At 37.7% G+C, this 25483-nt stretch overlaps 1 long non-coding RNA gene across 2 annotated transcripts in view; it reads right to left on the reverse strand.

Moving 5' to 3' along the window:
* The window catches only part of LOC111179655 (uncharacterized), an 80594-nt gene that overhangs the window by 52680 nt on the left and 2431 nt on the right, over window positions 1-25483 (reverse strand). The window contains exons 2-3 of one of the 2 annotated variants that reach the window (XR_002645993.3): window positions 25230-25291; window positions 16654-20327 (exon numbers count right to left, since the gene is read on the reverse strand). This is a non-coding gene — a long non-coding RNA (uncharacterized LOC111179655). Of the gene's footprint in view, window positions 1-16653; window positions 20328-25229; window positions 25292-25483 lie in introns of those variants that run through there. The other variant, XR_002645994.2, reaches the window with a different exon arrangement.

A 25483-nucleotide genomic window follows, 5' to 3' on the forward strand; every position in this document is an offset into this window, starting at 1 on the left:
AACTGACACAAGATTTGCACTCTATAGCTACAACTGAGACAGGATTACCTTTCTTATATGCTGACAATCTTATTTACACTAACAAGTTAGTCAACTTCACAATGGAATTATAAATTCTAACTTGTGAATTTGCCAATTATTTGTTCTTAGCCAAAGACTTGAACCCATGTTTAATTTTCAGTCTTGACACATACATGTACACATACATACATAATTTTTTAATGTTTTGTATAAAGAAAAAGATTATATTAGTATTGATATTTAAATGGTAGTTTTCATTAAATTAAATTTATACTTTAGTGGAAGATTAAAATGACCGGTTGAAATAAATTATTCCTAGAAAATGAATTCGCAACATAAAGTTACATAAATCTCAACATTGTCAGTTAGATCTCCTCAAGATTCCCTAGACCGTATTAATGTGTATCAGTTTTTAAAAATAGTTGCATGGTTTTGCCTTCATCCTTTCCTTTTTTGTTGAACATATCCAGACCAATAATAGAGGATACGATTGCCCCCATTTCAAAATGGGTTTAGCATGGGCTAAACCCATTAACTGTATCAACCCATTATTGATACAGTTAATGATCCTGTACTACAAGCAAAGCATAGAATTAAAATTGACCTTGGCTTAAATGGACTTATTTTAATTTGGTTATTTGATCGCAGCTGGAAAGTTGGACACACAGTAAGAGCCATCTGGCCTGCCCTGTCTCTGTTCATCCTGACCACTCACTACTTGGGCTTATCTACTGCGTCTTTTCTACTTTCTCATAAGTGCCCAATCCTCCCTGAGTCAAAGCCCACATGGCCTCAGCTATGGTACTGGCCAATCTGGTCTGTCATGCCCAGCAGCTGCCATTCACCTGTGCCAGCCTCTCTGTCAGTCCTGGTGCCTGATCAGGCCCAGCCGCCTCTGCCAGTTTTGTTGTCTACTTCCTAACCCATGCCTCAACAACTCCGGTGGTGTCTTCTGCCATCATATTTTCCCCAGCACTCTTGCTTTCTGCCTCTCTTGGCAGCTATCGGCTTAGCTGATGGCACTTGCATACACCCACATACCGATAAAGCCGAAGCACAAGATAAACTCTTGACCCTACCGCACTGACTTTGGTCCTTCCTCTTTGGACATACCGCTGGAACTCGATCTTCCTGGGATTTCAATCTTGGCTTTCTACCTTTTCTTTGAGAATTCTTTCCCCCTTGATGCCCAAGGAGGGGCACCCTCCTCATTCCTGCTCTAGGAACTTACAGTAAAGGTGATGTCTCCTGCTTCATGTTGCCTTCTCGTTACTGCCTCTGAGCTGTGCCAGCTCAGTAGGTCCCCAGGCTTGGCCCAGATTCACTTGGATGCTCTTGTTACCACCTGCTTATCTACCCTCCACAACTGCTGTGTTCTTGGACAGGTTGACAGTGTTGCCTCTGTTCATCTGCCTAGGGTTTAAGGCAAAATACATCTACAGATCAGAGCAGATGTGACTAAATGTAAGTGGGAAAAATGAAACTTACTGTGAAGAAAGAGTTATGGGAAAGGAGGTGGGATGAGAGGATCTAAGTGGAGTTACTAGTAGGAGCAAGTAAGAACAAATAGCGAAATGAAAGACTTTGGTGGTGGGGAATGTGAGAACAAGATCGTGAGTATTAAGAAAGCTAAACTTGATCATGAAATCCTACCTACTCAGAGCCCTGACATTTGACTAGTAACAAGCCTTACACACTTAATGGACATAGTTTAACAACCCATCCTATTTAATGAATAAATTTCCTAGAAGAATTAATGAGAATAAAATTAAGAAAGGAAGTTCCCTAATTCCTTAAATATAATTTGCAAAGTCTGTGGGGATAAAGCTGTTATACAGAGCACTAATGGAAGTCTATAGCTTTAATGTGAGTTTTTAACATAATTTTATCATATCCCCAAGAGATGATATAATTGGTGCTTACTAGTTCAAAAATCTTGAGATTAAAAAGGACTAAAAGGTTACAGGATGAGGATGGTTTTCCAGAAAAGCAGATGGTTTTTTTTCTGAAATAAGGCAAAATAGTGCAATTCCCCATAGCAATAAATTAGGGGAAAACAGGCTGTTCAAAGGCAAATCATCATAATAATTAATTATTCATGTAAATATATATATATATATATATTTTTTTTTTTTTGGGGGGGAGTACGCGGGCCTCTCACTGTTGTGGCCTCTCCCGTTGCGGAGCAACAGGCTCCGGACGCGCAGGCTCAGCGGCCACGTCTCACGGGCCCAGCCACTCCGTGGCATGTGGGATCTTCCCGGACCGGGGCACAAACCCGTGTCTCCTGCATCAGCAGGCGGACTCTCAACCACTGCGCCACCAGAGAAGCCCTAAATTTATATTTTTTAAGCAGATTATTGACACAAAAGCTACTAGATACTTGGGCAATCATCAAAATTTACTTTCACAGCTTTTAAGCACTTACATTGTTTCTATTCCTGATCACACTTTTAAGTTTACTTCTAGCTAAATGACGGTTTAAAAGGATTTTCTATTGCCTCCTTTGAATTGTGGACAGGAGTTAGTAGGAGGAGGAGGAGGAGGGAGGCAGAGGGGCAGCATCTCTGGTTACTACAAAACTTCCAATGTTACAAGGAAGATGATATTTTTGATTACACTCAGCCATTTTCCAAACTGATAGTTATTTATATCTGCAATTAGGAATTTAGAAATCCTCTAAAATAAATGTTTTTATTTTTCTGATAAGAAATCGAGGGAGGGGGCTTCCCTGGTGGCGCAGTGGTTGAGAGTCCGCCTGCCGCTGCAGGGGACACGGGTTCGTGCCCCAGTCTGGGAAGATCCCACATGCCGCGGAGCGACTAGGCCCATGAGCCATGGCCGCTGAGGCCACAACAGTGAGAGGCCCGCGTACCGAAAAAAAAAAAAAAAAAATCGAGGGAGGATTCTGCAGATTGCAGCTTTAATAAAAGAGCCCTATCCTTGTATTTGAAGGGCCCAGGAATACTAAACGAAACTGCCAAATAATCTGAGGGTGATTCTAACACCATATGCTCACATCCATAGTCCTTATAATTTGCCTATGTAGAGAGTCCGTACAATGTGCTCCTGAATCCACATGATGAAATGGATCATGGCAGTGGATCCTATTTCCCCATAAGAGCAATGTCATAATTGGGGTAGGGGCTATCACCAAGGACTCAGAAGTAAATAGATTATAGGTGTGAACAAAATGTGTTATGAAGGCAAAATTATAACTATATACATACATATGAATTTAAATAGTTAAATATAGTCCATGTCCTTAAAGAATGGGTATTCATACATTATGTACTTTCCTTATCAAAGTATTGTAATAAAAATTTATTTCATACAGAAAATGAAATTCTAGTGAAGCATATGACTTAAATTTTAAGCCTTTATAATTTTTATTTAAATATTCCATAGATCATTGAAAATTAGCACCAAGATGCACTGGTCCAACTGATTCATTTTATATATGAGGAAAACTAGAGTCCAGAGAAGTTAAATAAATTGCCAAAAATACCAGAGTCAGGACTAGACTGTAGGACCACTCACTAACTCCTAGGATGAGATCTCTCCACCTTATCCAAGTCAAACAGCTCAGTGATATGTTTATTGGTCTTCATAGCAAATAGAAGAACTGTTGGGAAATTACTTGAATAGCTCAGGTCATCTTTAAAAACTACATGAGAAAGTGTGAAAATATACATTTTTTTCTTAGTCAGTTTCTCCACGGTAAACAGATGGGATTAAAATCATAGCTATGTTTCAAAAAATTTGTCTGTTTCAAAATATTCTTCACTCTTTCCACTAGATGGTAAATTTCTATATGGACAAATTGTCCAACAATTTAAGCAAAAGCAGAGAAAACTGAGCTATGGGTCTAAATTAAAACAAGTAAAGATTGATGGTGAATGTACCAAAATGGATAAATCTTGAAAATATGAGATTAAGTAAAAAAAGCAAATTGTAGAAGGCACACACAGTGTGGTGCTATTTTTATAAAAGGTTAAAACATTCATTTATCTATATATTTTTTGTTTGTTTTTGTTTAGGAATACATACTTACATTGCAAAATATAAGAACATACATGGGATGATAAACACCAAATTCATGGTAGTGGTTACTTTTAGGACAGGATGATAGGGAGTGGGGTCGGGAGAGATGTTACAAGGGATTTCATTTGTACCTGAAATGTTTTAAATGTTTTTTTAAAAAATTCTAGGTAAAGAGATCAGGCAAATAAGGAAAATGTTAAAATTTGACATGGCTGGGCTTCGCTGGTAGCACAGTGGTTGAGAATCCGCCTGCCAATGCAGGGGACACAGGTTCGAGCCCTGGTCCAGGAAGATCCCACATGCCACAGAGCAACTAAGTCTATGCACCACAACTACTGAGCCCACGTGCCACAACTACTGAAGTCTGCACGCCTACAGCCCGTGCTCCACAACAAGAGAAGCCACAACAATGAGAAGCCCATGCACCGCAACAAAGAGTGGCCCCTGCTCAAGGGAACTAGAGAAAGTCTGTGCGCAGCAACGAAGACCCAATGCAGCCATAAATAAATAAATATATAAAATGTCTTTAAAAAAAATGTTAAAGAAAAAAAAATTAACTTGGCTGGATACTGGGTAACTGGAAGTTGATTATATGATTCTTTATAGTTTTCTGTATTTTGGAAACACCTCATTCTTAAAATAAAAAGGAAAAAATGATGGACTCAAATTTCAGAAAGAGGGGATAACATATCTGTACCAATACATTAGACATTTAGGAATATTTAAATAAGTTTTTAACCTAAATCTTTACACAAGTCTAGTTATAGATGAAGAATATTAAGATTTAGCCCCATTCAAGAGTTATGTAACTCAAATATAAACTGGTGTTCCATGGAGCTCAGCCACTGCAGAGCCTGATTCAACAAAACCTAAGTCTAATCCCAGAAGCCTTGGGAGATAATGAAGCCTCTGGGGTGGAAGTGGCTGCTGCCATTTGGCTCCCACACTCTGTAAATACTCTTTTTTCGACAGGAGAGATAGTGCAATTGATGTATGTGATAGCCACAAAAGGGCTTTGACCCGTGACTGGGCTTGTAGGGTTTTGTGTGGATTTGTCTTCCAGTAGGAGGATAGCTGAGATTCATCCTCTCTCCCCGATCAGCAGTCAGATTCTTTACTCCTCTCCCCTTCTGCAGAGAACTCTGAATTCCATGATTTTAATTCTGTAACTTAGGATCCAAGACCCTACCTTACTTCTTACTCATCTATTTGAACATATTTTATTTTATTTTATTATTTAAAAAATATTTATTTATTTATTTGGCTGTGCCAAGTCTTAGTTGCAGCATGTGGGATCTTCGCTGCAGCTTGTGGAATTTTTAGTTGCGGCACATGGGATCTTTAGTTGCTTGCGGCATGTGGGATCTAGTTCCCTGACCAGGGATCAAACCTGGGCCTCCTGCATTGGGAGTGTAGAGTCTCAGCCACTGTACCACCAGGGAAGTTCCCTATTTGAATATATTCTAAATGATGTATTCTCTAACTCATGACTGTATTTTTTCCTGATAAGGTGAATTTGATACTTAAATTCTACTTTCCCACTTGGAGTTCTGTAATCTACACCAAGTTCTGTTTTTAGTTACTCTATTTATAGTTTAGAATCAAAAACATGTTCTCTCTCTAATTCACTGTTGTTTGAATTCAAATGTTTTTCATCTGATTCCACCATTCATTAGTTTCCCCCAAGGACATAAGGAAATTAGTTATACAGCTAATTTATTAAAAAACAGTGATTATTAGCTCAAGTATTTAATTGTATTCACATTTAGGGGCACCTCAATCTCTCAACCATTTGTTGGATTTCTGGAATTTCTTTCCTCTGATGGAATGATTCAGGGCTAAAGTAGAATTTTTAAAACAATGGCTGTCATTCAGAAATTATACGTTCAACCTAGCAAATGAAAAGGGACAGGAAAAAAAAAAAGATAAAAATAGGGATAGGAGATTGCAAAAGGAACCCAAAACACAGAAGTAATAGGTTTAGGGTAGAAAAATTAGAATAAAAGAAGTCAGGATGGAGAAAAAGTTTATCATAAATGCACAAAATGCAAATGTAATGGCATCTAGAAATATAAATTGAGGTCAAGTTTCTAAATTGTGATCAGTCGCAAGGTGTAGATCTGTGACCCCAGGGAGAGTTAGCTTTAGAGATCCCTTATCCAGAATCCAATTCTATATCTTTGTGGGTTATTTTTATCTCTTTCTTCTATTCACCAGCCCTTACCAGAATACAATGACATCTCTTAGAGATAGAAGCTACCAGCAATGTAGCTTTCTACATTTCCAAAAGGCCAACATACGATATTCCTGACTAGTGGTAATTTCTTGTTTTTCCTTGAGTCATTTTATTATAGGACTCTGAAAATAATAGCTATCAAAATAGACAAGATGTCATAAATGAAGAATTTTTGGTTCTGATTAAAAAATCAGAATAGGAAATGATGTGATATAAAGGAAAAAAATACAGCTTTGCCTTCCCCTCCCTGGCAAGTCAAATGCCCAGTTATCAAAGAACACAAGAAAATATTCCATACATGAGCAGAACTGTTTCTAAATAAAATGTCTAGAATGTAAATGCTGCATCAGTTCCCAAATAAGCATTCTGTAAATAAAGCCTCCTTCATCTCCTGTTTTCATTGGAAACTTCCATCACCAGATAGTGAATGGAGTGAAAAGGTGGAGCCACCCAGTGGCTAACGTAGTTAACCGCAGCAATAGTGCATTTCACGGAGCATTTTGTCCGTTTCCTGTTTTACAAATGAGTGTATTTCCTCTTGAAAATATGACACTAAGTATCTCTAAGAAAATTTAATAACGTAATAGTAAAGATGAAGTTCATAACTTGAATATCACTCCTAAATTAAGTCTTTGTCTAAAAGATTGAAGAATCTGTGAACAAGCAATTTAAAAAAATAGAGTAAAAGAAAAATATCATCCAATCCTGCCAAAATTAGTTTTTTTTAAACTATAGTTTTTAAAAACATCAAGTAGGTTTCTTTTTTTCAGTATCAATTTTCATTTCAGAAAATAGTCTTTAAAGAGATTAAAACTTAAAATATGGAGTTACCTTAACACTTGAAAATGTCTACTTCCACCCCAATTGTCAATAAACAAAATACATTAATATTTCAAAATATAAGGGCTTGTGAAGAGAACCGATCATCCTTGTAAAATGTATATTTTATTAAAAAAATAAAAAGATCAAAACTGAGATAATGCCAACAGGGATTTCTGCTGACTCAAGGATGAGATTTTAAAAATTAAAAATAATTTTTTTCATATCAAAATAGTAAAGTTCATTTAGAAAAATTAGAAAATATAAGTAAGCAAAAAGAAATAAAACCCTCACCAAAATTCCAATTCCACTATTTTTTTTGATTTTTACTTTATTTTTTTATACAGCAGGTTCTTATTAGTTATCCATTTTATACATATTAGTGTATACATGTCAATCCCAATCTCCCAATTCATCACAGCACCACCCTCCCCCCCCCACCTGCCACTTTCCCCCCTTGGTGTCCGTACGTTTGTTCTCTACATCTGTGTCTCTATTTCTGTCCTGCATACTGGTTCATCTGTACCATTTTTCTAGGTTCCACACATATGTGTTAATATATGATATTTTTCTCTTTCTGATTTACATCACTCTGTATCACAGTCTCCCGATCCATCCAGGTCTCTACAAATGACCCAATTTTGTTCCTTTTTATGGCTGAGTAATATTCCATTGTATATATGTACCACATCTTCTTTATCCATTTGTCTGTCGATGGCCATTTAGGTTGCTTCCATGACCTGGCTATTGTAAATAGTGCTACAATGAACATTGGGGTGCATGTGTCTTTTTGAATTATGGTTTTCTCTGGGTATATGCCCAGTAGTGAGACTGCTGGGTCATATGGTAATTCTACTCTTAGTTTTTTAAGGAACCTCCATACTATTCTCCATAGTGGCTGTATCAATTTACATTCCCACCAGCAGTGCAAGAGGGTTCCCTTTTCTCCACACCCTCTCCAGCATTTGTTGTTTGTAGATTTTCTGATGATGCCCATTCTAACTGGTGTGAGGTGATACCTCACTGTAGTTTTGGTTTGCATTTCTCTAATAATTAGTGATGTTGAGCAGCTTTTCATGTGCTTCTTGGCCATCTGTATGTCTTCTTTGGAGAAATGCCTATTTAGGTCTTCTGCCCATTTTTGGATTGGGTTGTTTTTTTAATATTGAGCTGCATGAGCTGTTTATATATATTGGAGATTAATCCTTTGTCCGTTGATTAGTTTGCAAATATTTTCTCCTATTCTAAGGGTTGTCCTTTCGTCTTGTTTGTAGTTTCCTTTGCTTTGCAAAAGCTTTGAAGTTTCACTAGGTCCCATTTGTTTATTTTTGTTTTTATTTCCACTACTCTAGGAGGTGGATCAAAAAAGATCTTGCTGTGATTTATGTCAAAGAGTGTTCTTCCTATGTTTTCCCCTAAGAGTTTTATAGTGTCCGGTCTTCCATTTAGTTCTCGAATCCATTTTGAGTATATTTTTGTGTATGGTGTTAGGAAGTGTTCTAACTTCATTCTTTTACATGTAGCTGTCCAGTTTTCCCAGCACCACTTATTGAAGAGACTGTCTTTTCTCCATTGTATATCCTTGCCTCCTTTGTCATAGATTAGTTGACCATAGGTGCATGGGTTTATCTCTGGGCTTTCTATCCTGTTCCATTGATCTAAATTTCTGTTTTTGTGCCAGTACCATACTGCCTTGATTATGGTAGCTTTGTAGTATACTCTGAAGTCAGGGAGCCTGATTCCTCCAGCTGTTTTTTCCCCTCAAGACTGCTTTGGCTATTTGGGGTCTTTTGTTTCTCCATACAAATTTTAAGATATTTTATTCTAGTTCTTTAAAAAATGCCATTGGTAATTTGATAGGGATTGCATTGAATCTGTAGATTGCTTTGGGTAGTAGAGTCATTTTCACAATATTGATTCTTCCAATCCAAGAACATGGTATATCTCTCCATCTGTTTGCATCATCTTCAATTTCTTTCATCAGTGTCTTATAGCTTCCTGAATACAGGTCTTTTGTCTTCCTAGGTAGGTTTATTCCTAGATATTTTCTTGTTTTTGTTGCAATAGTAAATGGGAGTGTTTCCTTAATTTCTCTTTCAGATTTTTTATCATTAGTGTATAGGAATGCAAGAGATTTCTGTGCATTAATTTTGTATCCTGCAACTTTACCAAATTCATTGATTAGCTCTAATAGTTTTCTGGTGTCATCCTTAGGATTCTCTATGTATAGTATCATGTCATCTGCAAAGACTGACAGTTTAACTTCTTCTTTTCCAATTTGGATTCCTTTGATTTCTTTTTCTTAACTTATTGCCAGGGCTAGGACTTTCAAAACTATGTTGAGTAATAGTGGTGAGAGTGGACATCCTTGTCTTTTTCCTGATCTTAGAGAAAAGGCTTTCCGTTTTTCACCATTGAGAATGATGTTGGCTGTGGGTTGGTCGTATATGGCCTTTATTATGTTGAGGTAGGTTCCCTCTATGCCCACTTTATGGAGAGTTTTTATCATAAATGGGTGTTGAATTTTGTCAAAAGCTTTTTCCACATCTATTGAGATGATCATATGGTTTTTCTTCTTCACTTTGTTAATATGGTGTATCACATTGATTGATTTGCATATATAGAAGAATCCTTGCATCCCTGGGATAAATCTCGCTTGATCATGGTGTATGATCTTTTTCATGTGTTGTTGGATTCTGTTTGCTAGTATTTTGTTGAGGATTTTTGAATCTATATGCATCAGTGATATTGGTGTGTAATTTTCTTTTTTTGTAGTATCTTTGTCTGGTTTTGGTATCAGGGTGATGATGGCCTCATAGAATGAGTTTGGGAGTGTTCCTTCCTCTGCAATTTTTTGGAAGAGTTTGAGAAGGATGGGTGTTAACTCTTCTCTAAATGTTTGATAGAATTCACCTGTGAAGCCATCTGGTCCTGGACTTTTGTTTGTTGCAAGATTTTTAATCACAGTTTCAGTTTCATTACTTGTGATTGGTTTGTTCATATTTTCTATTTCTTCCTGGTTCAGTCTTGGAAGATTATCCCTTTCTAAGAATTTGTCCATTTCTTCCAGGTTGTCCATTTTATTGTCATAGAGTTGCTTGTAGTAGTGTCTCAGGATGCTTTGTATTTCTGCGGTGTCTGTTGTAACTTCTCCTTTTTCATTTCTAATTTTATTGATTTGAGTCCTCTCTTTCTTGATGGTTTGTCTAATGGTTGTCTAATGGTTTACCAATTTTGTTTATCTTGTCTAATGGTTTACCAATTTTGTTTATCTTCTCAAAGAACCAGCTTCTAGTTTTACTGATCTTTGCTATTGTTTTCTTTGTTTCTATTTCACTTATTTCTGCTCTGATCTTTATGATTTCTTTCCTTCTACTAACTTTGGGTTTTGTTTGTTCTTCTTTCTCTAGTTCCTTTAGGTGTAAGGTTAGTTTGTTTGAGATTTTTCTTTTCTTGACGTAGGCTTGTACTGCTATAAACTTCCCTTTTAGAACTGCTTTTGCTGCATCCCATAGGTTTTGAATTGTTGTGTTTTCATTGTCATTTGTCTGTAGGTATTTTTTGATTTCCTCTTTGATTTCTTCAGTGATCTCTTGGTTATTTAGTAACGTATTGTTTGGCCTCCATGTGTTTGTGTTTTTTTACGGTTTTTCCCTGTAATTCATTTCTCATCTCATAGTGTTGTGGTCAGAAAAGATGCTTGATATGATTTAAATTTTCTTAAATTTACTGAGGCTTGATTTGTGACCCAATATGTGATCTCTCCTGGAGAATGTTCCGTGCGCACTTGAGAAGAAAGTGTAATCTGCTGTTTTTGGATGGAATGTGCTATAAATATCAATTAAATCTAACTGGTCTATTGTGTTATTTAAAGCTTGTGTTTCCTTAGTAATTTTCTGTTTGGATGATCTCTCCATTGTTGTAAGTGAGGTGTTAAAGTCCCCCACTATTATTGTGTTACTGTCAATTTCCTCTTTTATAGCTGTTAGTATTTGCCTTATGTATTGAGGTGCTCCTATGTTGGGTGCATATATATTTATAATTGTTATATATTCTTCTTGGATGATCCGTTGATCACTATGTAGTGTCCTTCCTTGTTTCTTGTGACATTTTTTATTTTAAAATGTCTATTTTATCTGATATGTGTATTGCTACTCCAGTTTTCTTTTGATTTCCATTTGCATGGAATATCTTTTTCCATCCCCTCACTTTCAGTTTGTATGTGTCCCTAGGTCTGAGGTGGGCCCCTTGTAGACAGCATAAATATGGGTCCTGTTTTTGTATCCATTCATCGAGCCTGTGTCTTTTGGTTGGAGCATTTAATCCACTCATATTTAAGGTAATTATTGATATGTATGTTCCTGTTACCATTTTCTTAATTGTTATGGGTTTGTTTTTGTAGGTCGTTTTCTTCTCTTGTGTTTCCCACTTGGAGAAGTTCCTTTAGCTTTTGTTGTAGAGCTGGTTTAGTGGTGCTGAATTTTCTTAGCTTTTACTTGTCTGTAAGGCTTTTGACTTCTCCATCAAATCTGCATGGGATCCTTGCTGGGTAGAGTAATCTTGGTTGTAGGTTCTTACCTTTCATCAGTTTAAATATGTCATGCCACTCCCTTCTGGCTTGTAGAGTTTCTGCTGAGAAATCAGCTGTTAATCTTATGGGAGTTCCCTTGTATGTTATTTTTCAGTTTTCCCTTGCTGTTTTCATAATTTTTTTGTCTTTAATTTTTGCCAATTTGATTACTATGTGTCTCGGTGTGTTTCTCCTTGGGTTTATCCTGTATGGGACTCTCTGTGCTTCCTGGACTTGGGTGGCTATTTCCTTTCCCATATTAGGGTAGTTTTCAACTATAATCTCTTCAAATATTTTCTTGGGTCCTTTCTCTCTCTCTTCTCCTTCTGGGACCCCTATAATGTGAATGTTGTTATGTTTAATGTTGTTTCAGAGGTCTCTTAGGCTATCTTCATTTCTTTTCATTCTTTTTTCTTTATTCTGTTCCATGGCAGTGAATTCAACCATTCTGTGTTCCAGGTCACTTATCCATTCTTCTGCCTCAGTTATTCTGCTATTGATTCCTTCTAGTGTATTTTTCATTTCAGGTATTGCATTGTTCATCTGTTTGTTTGTTCTTTAATTCTTCCAGGTCTTTGTTAAACATTTCTTGCACCTTCTCAGTCTTTGCCTCCATTCTTTTTTTGAGGTCCTGGATCATCTTCACTATCATTATTCTGATTTCTTTTTCTGGAAGGTTGCCTATCTCCACTTCATTTAGTTGTTTTTCTGGGGTTTTATCTTGTTCCTTCATCTGGTACATAGCCCTCTGCCTTTTCATCTTGTCTATCTTTCTGTGAATGTGGTTTTTGTTCCACAGGCTGCAGGATTGTGGTTCTTCTTGCTTCTGCTGTCTGCCTTCTGGTGGATGAGGCTATCTAAGAGGCTTGAGCAAGTTTCCTCCAATTCCACTATTAATACTTTGGTTGGGACTTCCCTGGTGGGAAGCCCTGAACATAGTTTTTGCAATTTGCTTTTCACCTTATGTATGAACAACTTCTATTTCAGTACTTATTTATCTATACATACTTTTCAAAAAGCTGCATAGTGTTCCAATGTATGTCTATACTATGCTTTATTTAACCAAACCTTCACTATCAGATTTTTAGTTTTCATTTTTTACTGTTATATACAATGAGCTAAAATCATTCCTATATCTTGTTTAAATTTGGCGGAAACTATTTAAAGTGCATAACTGAGTAGGTATATTTTGCAACAGTTCTGAAATTGTGCAATATACTTACATGAATACTTTAACAGTTATAAACTACAGTGTAGCCACCACCCTCCAAGTCAAGAAATAAAACATTACTGGCCCTCCAGAATACATCCTCATCCCTTCCCAATTACAGTCCTCTTTTAAGATTTTGACATGCATTATCAAATCGTCCCTTTCCCACAGGTGTCCTTCTGAGAGAAGGATCATGAAATAACTGAAATCTGTTGGTTCATGGACTTAATAACAAAATATCAAATTGAATTACATCAAATGACACGTTGGCAGTAGTAAAATTGTACCTTTTATTCCTAGACAGTAGTTTAAAATATAATTTAGTTTTGAATTTCAGTTCTCTGTGACTGATATTTCACACAGTTGTAGGCATTTTGGCCTATACTGCCATGTAAGGGAAGCCTCACCTGCCCAAGTAGGTGTCCAACACAAGCGAGACACTGTTTGTGTCTCATTAGTACAGGAATGGGTTGTTTTCTCAGTTTCTTGTCCTTTTCTTTGAGTTGTCAGATCGATACTGTGCTGGACTTTGATGCAGGTTTAAGAGGAAAGGGGAGAAAAAAGAGGAAAGGGGCCTGAGAGCCAAACGCAGTACAGCCTACTTTTATTGGTATGGGACTTGGTTCTCCAAACTATGAATGTATTGTCCAACTGACCCTTGAACAAGGTGGGAGGGTGGTTTAGGGTGTAGCCCCCCCACCCATCCCTGGAGTGGAAAATCCATGTATAACTTTACAATTGGTCCTCAGTAACTGCACTTCCGCACCCTTGGATTCAACCAACCAGGGATCGGGGATCATGTATTATTGTAGTGTGCAGTTACTGAAAAAAATCCACGTGTGAGTGCACCTGCAGTCCAAACCCACGTTGTTCAAGGGTCAACTGTCTATAGATATGTGACGTATGTGTATGTGTGTATGTATACGTCATATACTCAGAATTGATTTCCCGTCATTAGCCTGTATACATCAATTAAAAAGGATATTAGTCTTTTTTTTTTTTTTTTTTTGGGTACGTGGGCCTCTCACTGTTGTGGCCTCTCCCGTTGCAGAGCATAGGCTCCAGACGCGCAGGCTCAGCGGCCATGGCTCACGGGCCCAGCCGCTCCGCGGCATGTGGGATCTTCCCGGACCGGGGCACGAACCTGTGTCCCCTGCATTGGCAGGTGGACTCTCAACCACTGCACCACCAGGGAAGCCCTAGTCTTTTTTCTATAGAAAAAATCATCTGATTGGCAATAAGGGCTGGCTTTGGTAATTAAATTAAGTAACAGATATGTGCCGCGAAATAAATGAGTGAAATCTGTAGCTCTGAGATTTTCATGAAATTATATTTTAAGCATATGGTAATGGCAAAGGCGTATTGAAATTAACAAATTTAAAATTTCCCTCCCTGAGTCTAGTAGATTAAATAAGTTGCTTCCAAGTAAAAGAAAAAGAGGTATAATTAATAATTATTTGATATTTTGGTATAGGCTTGGGAACCCTGGACATTAAGAGAGTGAATGACACTAACAACTGGGTAGCTAAAAGTGACATAAAAATTGTATTTGAAAATGCCAGTATTTAAAATGCCAGGAATATCATTTCATAACTATTTAAACTCAGAATGAAAACCCTTAGATGTTAACTTAAAAATGCATGACAGGGTTCATAGTTTAAAAAATTATTTTGGAGGTATAAGGACAACAATTTTTGATGACCATTATTTTAGGTCCTAAGACCAACTTGTAGCCAAGTGAAAAGGAGGTTTTTATGTGATTTGGCCTTTCAGGTAAGAAGGTGATGCCTTCTTCTTTCTCCTCCTCCTTCCACTTTCTTCTGTTCTCCTCCCCCTCCCTTTCTTCTCCTCCTCCTCCTCTTCCTCCTTCTTATCCTTCATCGTCATCAACATCATCAAACGACTATCACTTATTAAGGGCTTAGGGCTTCCCTGGTGGCGCAGTGGTTGACAGTCCGCCTGCTGATGCAGGGGACACGGGTTTGTGCCCCGGTCCGGGAAGATCCCACATGCCGCGGAGCGGCTGGGCCTGTGAGCCATGGCCGCTGAGCCTGCGCGTCCAGAGCCTGTGCTCCGCAGCGGGAGAGGCCACAGCATGTGAGAGGCCCGCGTATCGCAAAAAAAAAAAAAAAAGGTCAATATAAGGGCTTACTCTGTGCCAGGCACTGAACTAAGCAGTCTGTATGCATTATTTATTTATTTTTAATCCTCACAGCACCCCATGAGGTAGAAATTACTATCCCCATTTTATAGTCAAGGTACTAAGACTCCAGGTAATAAATGACAGAGCCACTTTTGAGCAAAGGTTGGGCTGATTCCAGAGCCTATGCTCTTGACCACTTTTGTCTGCTTTGTTAAATAGTGGGGTTTGGGCAAAAGCCTCACGGTAATAAAGAGCATGCACTGGCTAGCCTTGTCTTCTACATGTGTATTTCCTCTGGGGATCTAGCTGAATGGACAGGATTCAAGTTAGTGATCCTGGGTTCTATTCATCTCTTACATTCTTTTCACTAAAGATATTACTAGCAATCTAAAGGGGGAAAAAATGAATTCCTAGTAGAAGGGGAGTATTTGAAGGTGCTCAAGTGTCCCCCTTCCCCTTCAAATTCTACCTTTCTTAGTCTTGTATGATTGTCCTCGATTAAAAACTAACCAACTCTATGGAGGAAAGTAATTTGAGTCCTGGGTCTTAATTTGATTTTTTTGGATTCTTTTCAACTCCTGTTAACTGAAAGTAGGTTTTGATAGAAAACAGATTAGCGAGAACATTAGGTCGCTGGACAGTGGTGGTAGGTCTGGGAGAAAGGAGAAGCATGCAGAAAGGGGAGATAAGGGAGCAAGAAAGTAAAACTTCTTACTTCACAATCTTAAAGAGGGGCAAGTCTACGTTTACATTTATAGATATGAAGAAGTTTAGAAACAATATAAGAAATGGATATGTTGGTTTTGTCTGCCAATAGCTCCTCTAAGCCCCTCACCTCTTTCCAAGTCCATGGTTCTAGTAGGGCTGCCAGTCATGGTGCCTTGCCCTCCACCTCCCCACACCCCTAGGGTCAGTATTTGACCAAGATGGGCCAATCTGAGTACAGTATTACGTCTTCACGGACAAAATGATTAATAGGCATTAGAGTCAAGCAAGGGTAATCAGAATCCTTCAATGAGATCTGATATATGGAAGCCATAGTCTTAAATAACTAGGCTTGAGATCTCCAGTGGCCATTTTCCTACTATGAAGAAAGCCCAACAAGGAATGATACCCATAATATCATTGGGAAATAAATGAAGAATGGGAAAGAAAACTCCTGAATCCAGCCATGCCTTTTTGATGGTTAGCTGATTATCACTTGCAACAAAATAAACTAAATGACATATTTTCAGCATATTTTAAAATGTTTGATGACATAATATATTAACAGTTGGGCTAAAGCAAGTTAAAATAAATAATGCCAAATATTTAAATTTATTTTCAGTTGATTTAAAATATAATGGACAATGTATATCAAGAGTTCAGATCCTTTGACTTAGTAATCATTCTTCTGGGAATATATTTCAAGTATAAGGGCTAAGCAAACCAAGATGTTTATAGAAGCATTATTTTTAAAAATAAAAAAACTGTGAACTCACATATCTAAGACTTGAGAAATGGTTAAATAAAATTATGGCATGTTGATATAGTATTTCATTTTGAAACTTTAGCATTGATAAATACGACTATGTAGAAATAAAAAATAACCAAATAGAAATAAAAAGAATTTATAAAAACACTTTTACATGAAAAAAGGAATTTCTAAAATTGTGTGTGCATACTATTATAACATTATAAAACTATATACATATGAATTTCATTATAAATATGCATACAGATATAATGAAAATCAGAAGAAATAAAAAATAATGATAGTTGCTAACTTAGGATGGTTAGGCTATACAAATTAGACTAGAATTTCTTATGAAGTTAAAAATGTTTTAAATAAAAGAAAATCATAGCTGATAAAAAAATCCTATGAAATAATAAGAAAAATGGTTTCTATTGATAATAAGTCAAAATGAGACCCCCTATCCAAAATGGAGGTTTATAAATGAATTTTGAAACAAAAAAACAAAAATACAAAAAAAACCCTGGAGAAGCAATACATAAATGGTGGGGAGCAAAGAAGACCATCTCTCACATGAATCTGAGAAAAAGTATTAATTTATGCTGAGCTTTCTTTTCCTTCTTTAAGCTTATTTTCTTTCATAGGTTTCTTGGCATCCTCACAAATGCAGGTTGCTATAAGGAGAGTGCCTCAAATATTTCCCTTCCTGAAGTGTTACTCTATAAGCTGCAATTTGGGGTGAGAGTGAATAAGAGTGAATAAAAATGGTTGTGTTAACAAAGAATAACTTTCATAGACACAAAATAAAAAGCTGCAAGTGTATAATAATTATAGGAGATTCTAGTCACATGTGCAATAAAATATAATAGATTAAAATACTGAGTTTGGCAGAGGAGTTAGCAGGAAAATGCATGTGGTATAGCTAATCATTAAATGTCAGAGGAAAGTATATAAGAGATAAGAATTAGGTACAATGCTGAAATTCCTGTGTTTTTTTTTTCTCTGCTTTTCTGCGTAGTTAACGAGCAAGTTTATAGTTAATCAGGGATGTTGCTTTTGGCTACCTGAGATTCCTAGCAGATGTCTGAAGAGGGATGTCCCCCCATCACTTCTGAACTTCGTCCCTGTGACGCTTTTGCTGACCTCATGGTATTCCTCAATTTGGCCCAGATTTCTGTCCTGTAGTTTTCCCAGACACTCTACTGTCTGCTATTGCATACATGAAAGAGGACATAGATGGTTACCCCAAATCCTACAGGTACGGAAGTTAGAAGTGGTGTTAAACACAGACAAATAGGAAATGCCATAAAATTCAGAGGCTTTCGTATCAACAGCTCTATCAATTATTAACTGAGTCACCTTGAGCAAATTACTTACCTCATTTACCTTCTCTGTAAAATGAGTATTATCATTTAGTCAATAATATTCATTGTTATTAAGAAAAAGGGATTGTCCTGGGCAACAGTGATAAAAAATTTGTTTAAGGTATGATATCTAGCCTCAGGGAGCTCACAGACTTATCAAGAGATAATTATCACATGGTAAATGAAATAGATTTCACATAGAAGTACAGACAAAACATCTAAGGATGGGGCAGGGAAAGTTTGCAAGTGAGGTCTCAGGGTTTATCTTGAAGGGATTCAAAGAGATCACTACATAAACACACCTAGCACACTCCACATCTGTAATAAGTACTCGATTAATGTTAAATTGCTTTGTCTTCATTCTGGAATGATCTTAGTTACAAATTCTTGCAACAGAGCTGAGCATTTTGCACTGGGCAACATCAAAGTTGTGAAACATAAATTCCTTCAGGGAGATAAAATCCTGCATTCTTTAAGAATGAGTGTTACAAAGGCTATACTCAAGAAGCTGTCCTATTACTCTCTAAAGCCTGGAATTTAACAAATTTTCTTAGTCAAAGCTAGTTTGCTGTTTCAAAGATTCAGCCTAGTTTACAAACCCTAGGGAGTCACGACACAAAGAAAGAAACTAAGAAGACAAGATTTTTCTCAAGAACTTTGGCCTTTTCTATTGACCAGTTATGAAACTACTTAATTGTTATGCATGTTTTTGGCAATATTTTTTGAGATAAGATAGAAAGTACAAAACCTTTGAAATGTGAAATACTTTGAATGAATGAAGTGGGTTTCTAGTGCACTGTATTTGAAGCACTTGACTTAGTTGTCATTCCCTTTCCTTAACCCATGTCAGTTAAATCAATCAATTATCCTGCTGATCCCAGATCTGGCCTCAGAATCTTAACACAACTAATTAGGAAGCCACCACCAACATAAAGAAATTGCTGCAGTTACTGGAAGCGAAATGGGAGGGATGGTGGAGAGTGTAATAAAAAAGGATGAGGCTTGTCCTTAAGAATGGCACAGTGAAAAGTAGGCCTTAAGAAGGGGGAGGTAGACATGCATGCCTGGTAGTGTGAGGTCCATCTTATCTCCTGTGGCATAGCTAGACCTCTCTGAACTTACAGTGTCGGCTGGGCTTGTGGAAAGGCAGTGGATTGGTTTTAATGAGCATATAATCTGGGGGAAATGTGAGAAAAAGTTGGAAAAAGCTGAGGAAAGGAAGAGTCAAGTCAAATTACTGTTTGCCTCTTGCAAATTGCCCCCAGTCCACTTCGATACAGCAGATCCCTCACTTTCCTCTTCTGCTTTTGGCTGAGACATAAACTGGCTGGGTTGCAGAAGGGCCTGGGATACTGCCCTTACTCTATTTTGTCCTACAGTCATTTGTGGGCTTGTCTTATTTTCTCCTAAGTTGGAAACCCCTTGAAGGCAAGTATATCTTACTATTCTTTGTGTCCTCTATTATAGTGAGTAGCACAAATATTATTATTGTAAATGGTGAACATTAAGTACTGTTGCAGTTGAGCTAAGAACTGACATTCCTCTGCATATAATGGTCTCTGATCCAAAGGATATATTGCATCCTATGAAACAGATTCTCATCCTTTCAGGGTGCTGTCTTCCAAATGGCACTATAACTAGGGAGTTTATCTCAGTGGCAGCATCCCCTTTAGTCATGCCTGGTCTACAAATGAGAGCAACACAGAGCTTTACAAGGATGTGGGAGCTCCCCTCACTCATGTATTTCTCAATGCCTTAGTGAAGTGAGTGTCTTCTGGGCCTTCTCATGGAACGTTGAAGGGGACAGGTGGGTGTGCAGGTAACACACAATACATTTAACATACCTATTTCCCTATGCCCTTGGATTCCTTTATCTACATGATGTAGATAGCTCTGGTATCTCAGCTATATTAAATGTAGGCCATGGTTGAGTCCAAGTTTCAGTCGACCAATCAATCGTGAGAGCTACCTTCAGCTTCCTGAACTAACACATCAAGCCTGGAATCTACTAAGTGCACTATATCCATTAATTTGGCTCAATCTAGTGCTGTATTTCACCCTCTGAGGTCTAACACTCTTAGAATATACTTCCTATTTCTGCTGATATAGATTAGTAAAGTCTTGTAATTATCTTGGTGTGTAAGCGATTTCTTCCTGGGTCACTGTGTGTACCTGTCGCCATGGAGAATGCTGAGATTTAACCCTAGTTTTAGGTCTAGGGGCAGTAGTGGGTGGTTATAGTGTGTCTTGTGGAGAATAAATATTCCGTTTTAAGGCATCTTCCCTGGTGAGGTTATCACAGAGTTTTTAAGCAAAGGAAGGCTAGTCTCCAGAGGGCAAACTTCTTTCTTTAATAGAGGTAGCTTGGAGTGACTTGTAGTTTCAAGATGATTAGCTTCATCTGTGTTCAAGCAGCTGTCCCCATTCCAATTTTCAGGATCCCATTCTTTCTCATTCAATGCTTTAACTTTTATGTAAAAAATGAAAAAAAAATTAGCCATTTTATTTTAGTAATAATGATGATGATGATAATGTTAAAAAATGCAGGCTGCATCCTACTTTGGGTTTCCCTTTTTCTTTCTTGGTACACTTTTTCTTTTTGCCTAGTACACTTTGTTTTTTTCTGTAACCCTGGTCTTTCTTCTCTGCCCATTCTTTTCTGTTTCTTCCTTTTAAAAATGTTTAAAGGTTACACTCCATTTTTCAAAGGTTACACTCCATTTACAGTTATTACAAAATATTGGTTACATTCCCCATGTTGTATAATACATCCTTGTAGCCAATCTTATACCCAATAGTTTGTACCTCTCACTCCCCCACCTGTATACCACTAGCCCCCGCCACTGATAACCGCTAGTTTGTCGTGTGAAAAATTTGATGGAACTGCGAATACAACTATTGCTACAATTCAGCAATCCATATAATAAAATTTTGTGCTTGATTTTTGACAATATCACCCCTGTGTCTGAAAGAACTAAAAGATTCTTTTATAGTTATCATGGAAGCTTTCTGGTCTTAGACTGTGGCTTGAGCTGAGAGTTGAAAGAAACGAGCTTGTGATTTCCTTTCTATAAGTGCTAAAGGACACTCAGAAGACTCTATGCCATACTATTGTCCTTAGAGACATCTTAACTGCCATAATGGTCAAGTGCAGCATCGAGCTGGGCAATCTCTTGCTTCAGCTGACGTGTCATCACGATCAACCACAGATGACAGTTTGCTTACTTTAATGCCCTCATCTCACTTCTCAATGGGGAGGAACCCAGCCAAAGGGCATGACCAAGGCAATCCTCAAATTCTTTGTGTGTTTCTCTCCTGGGATCACTACTGATACCAATTCTGTATCAGTTAGGGTCCAATCAAGAGACAGAAATCAAACAATATTTTGAACATGGAAGGTTAAAGAATTACCATTTATAACAAGGAATTGGAGTGATAAGGAGATGGATAGCAAAGAACTAAGAAAATGCTAAAGAATATAGGAAAATCTGATATAGTGATCATCTACTGCCCTAAGGGCTGAGATAGACCCTCCTTGAAGAAGTCCAGTGACTGTGGCTCATTTGATGTCAGAGAAGTTTGCTGAGGGAGAAAAGCTGGCTAAGGGGTGTGAGGGGAAGCTATTCATGAACAGTGTTGTACTGGTGGTACTCCATGTGAAGCCATTTGATGGGGTTCCAGGGAAAGATGCTCATGGGTGTTGCCTGCAAAGTTGCCTGTTCACGGGAGGTGCTACACACTGCTGGCCACTGGGCACTGCTGGAACTGAGAGCTGCAGAAGCCACACGTGCTGTAAGAGCCTGCCTAAGGGAGCATGCTACACTACACAGGTAGAGAATTCTATTCTTCCTCTAGTGTCCCTCCAGTGCTCTTTACTGACAAAGCTTAATATCATGAAAGCTGGAAAAGGAGAAGTATTGATATTTACAGGGTTTATTTCTATTATCAAAAAGCAGGCAATGAACAGTGTTTTGGGGCCCTTGAGGCAGTAACTTGGTAAATGGCTCAAAAACCCATTTCCTTTAACTGGAAAAACCTTACAATGAGGACTAAATTTTGTTGCTGCTCTGAAAGGCATTACAAATGGCCCCTTCAAGAAGCTGATAAAGGGCTCCCTGGTGGCGCAGTGGTTAAGAACCCGCCTGCCAATGCAGGGGACTCGGGTTCAAGCCCTGGTCCAGAAAGTTCCCACATGTCATGGAGCAACTAAGCCCGTGCACCACAACTACTGAGCCTGCGCTCTAGAGCCCACGAGCCACAACTACTGAAGCCCGTGCACCTAGAGCCCATGCTCTGCAACAAGAGAAGCCACCGCAATGAGAAGCCCGTGCACCGCAACGAAGAGTAGCCCCAGCTCGCTGCAACTAGAGAAAGCCCGCGCACAGCAACGAAGACCCAACACAGCCAAAAATAAATAAATAAATAAATAATAGCTGATAAAAACCATGGACTCTCCCTCCAGATAAATGCACAGTCCTATAGATAATTCAGGGTATGTCTCTGGACCCAGATTAAGAACCCCTGAGTTAGGCCCATGACTACTCTCCATGTTCAATTTAGTGATTATTCTTACCTTTTTAATATTCCCAAACTCAGCTAAACTATATTTACTTTTAGCAAAAAAGATAAACATTTATAAACATTTGAGAAATATAGCCAATAGAGTTAGATAGTTCTAATTTTGGGGGGAGGAACTTGGTGAAACATCTCTGGGAAGAGAGGCTAAATGCCAGAGGAAGGGCATGCAGTTGTGAACCAACTGCAAGGTTACTATTGGGATTTGGACTTGGATAGCTGCATACAGAAGGAACAGGGTATCCATTATGACCTGCTATGCTTTGGTAAGGTACATTATGGTAACTGGCCTCCAGTATGACAGGAGGTCCTTACCTCCTAGTATTCATGCTCATACTACTCTCCTCCTACAATGACTCAGGGCTGGCCTATGTGACCAAATAGCGCACCATGTAGGTGACAATGTAAGATTTCAGAAACTAAGTCACGAAAGGCACTGCTGCTTCAGCCTTGGTCTCTAGGATTCCCTCATTCTGGGGGAATCCAGCTGTCTGGTTGTAAGGACATTCAAAAGCAGTCCTGTGGAGGGACCCACATGGGGAGGAACAGAGACTTCACACCAACAACCAGTCCAACTTGCCAGCCTTAGGAGTAAGCCATCTTGGAAGTAGATCCTCCAGTTCCAATCAAGCCTTCTGACAACCAAATGCCAGCTGAAATCCTGACTGCAATTTCAAGAGAGACTCAAAACCAGAACCAACAGCAAAGACGCTCCCAAAATTCTGACCCAGTTTTAGGGGCAATTTGTTTTGCAGCAATAAATAACTAATACATATATTTAGGTCAAAATTCTTTAGAGGATGAAAAATATAAGGGATTTCCCCTTCCCCCCCTTCCTCTGGTCACCTAAAGGAGGTCAGTGAGATGCTATTTGCTACAATTTTCTCCAAGTGTTATGATAAATAAGTCAGTGGATTAACTCATCAGAGAAATTAGACTTCTGTCTTACCCAAATGGTCGCTCTAAGAACTGACTAGATACATAGTTTCTGAAAAGCAGGAAATCCAACTGCTAAACTACCTTATGAAGATTTATATTAATACAGAAATAGAAATATAGACGTGTCCTTATGAAGACTATTCTAGGGAAATCATGTGTCGAAATGCTCATTATGGTCACCATAATTGAGGAGGGCTATGCAAAGTAGTGTGTTCAAAGGTGAGTCACTGTTTTGAGTGATCTGGAAACTATTCTTAAGGATGGTTGAAGAATCTGGGGATGTTTAGTTTGGATAAGATGTAGACAGCATTTAACCATTTGAAGGGCAGACGTGGAATAAAAGCAAACATATTTTGAATTAATCAAGAGGAGAAAAGTGGCCTAATGACAAATTATAGCAATGCAGATTTTAATTCACTTATAATAACCATGGCTGTTTAACAATAGGTCATGCTGTAGTGAAAACTATGGTGCTCCCTTTCCCTGGAAGAGTTTAAGCCAAAGTTGGCTGATTGCCTTTCAGAGATGTCCTAAGAGTGATTCCGGCAGTACTTGGAAAGCTGATCTAGATGACCTCTAAGATGTTGTTCCTGAAAGCCTTTTCCTCCTGAATGTGTCTTGTTATGAATGAATATCTTTAAGTTCAGTGTAGTGGAAAGAGTGTGTATTACAGAGGAATCAGAATTCTATTTGGAAGTTACTAGCTGTGTGACTTGGGGCAAGACATTTAGCCTTTCTGAGCTTCACTGACCTCACTACCTCTCAGGGCTGTTCTGAAAATTCATTAAATGACACATCACTTAAATCATCTACTTGGCATTCAATGCATGTGTGGTTTTCTTCCTTCCATTTTCTACAATATGGTTTATAATCAAACATCTGGGACCAATTAAGATTTTGAAAGTGCAGTGTTGAAATGAGCTAATTTTCCTAGGCTTGAAATGTAGGATTTCACTTGTTTTTAAACAATAAATTTGATTGAGATTTGATTAGATGCTTTGTGGCACAGCATCTTAAAAAAAAAAGACAAGTTTGGTGTAAATAGAAATAGAAGGAATCAATCAGAAGCCAGATGGCTATCATCATCTTTGAAATTTGCAACTGCAAGATCATCACTTGACTAAAGTCTTTCTTCCTAAGAGAGTTATCATAAAAACAAAAACAAAAAAACCAAAACACTGAAAACTATATTATTCAACATCATAAAGTATTTTACCTTCCTGGAAGGTATTCCAAATTTTAGTAAGAAAAGCTCAGTAATAAGCACTTTATTTTCTTTAAAATTTTAAAAGAAACTGGAATCTCACAGAAGGAGTCAATATAAGCTTTTCTAGCTGTGCTCCTTCCCAATTAAAAGAATTAGAAGTAAATATCCCACAATTACTGGAAATTAGTTTTATTATTTACAAATAATTTTCTTTAAGTGTTTTACTTTGTCAACAAAGAAAGTTACTCCATTGGCAGAAATCACCCTGAATTACTGAACTAGCTACTAAAATTATGTGTATTGAATAGTTAATATTGTTAAAGTAGATTTGGCCTTATCACAAATCCTTTATTATCTATTAGCATCCTCCCCTTAAGCATTCTCATTAGAGGCTGTCTTTAAGTAGCAAATGGTAACTGAGATGTGTAGTTGTTCTTTCACATTTCCCCTTCTTATGTGCAACACGGGCAAAGAACAAACAGCTCACAGCACCCTCTAAGTAACTGCTATCTTGCATCCCCTCCATGCTGTTTTTCCTACTCCAAATTCCAAGTTAAACACTATCAATAGTCTAGGGACTACCCTTTCATACATTTTTCTATAAACACATACACGTAATTTAACAAAAATGGGATCATATTTACATACTGTTTTTATTGTGGGCAAGTTCCACAGCATCAAAAGCATTTTTAGGTTGTTAATTCAGGTGGCTGTAAAGCAAAAAAAAAAAAAAAAAAATCATTTCTGTCAGATACTCTATCATCTTTATACTCATATATTTCAAATTCTTGAATGTTCATTACATTTTAAAATGATTTTGTCCATGTTAGTGAACCTCTGATGAACTCTACTTTAAGTAGTGTCTATCCAGTGAAATGCACATTCTGTCAATATTAATATTT

This window comes from Delphinapterus leucas, chromosome 9 (assembly GCF_059928025.1).
Source record: "Delphinapterus leucas isolate spDelLeu-1000000601 "Yukka" chromosome 9, BTC_Dleu_Yukka2, whole genome shotgun sequence".
In the NCBI taxonomy this organism is placed as follows: Eukaryota; Metazoa; Chordata; class Mammalia; order Artiodactyla; family Monodontidae; genus Delphinapterus; species Delphinapterus leucas.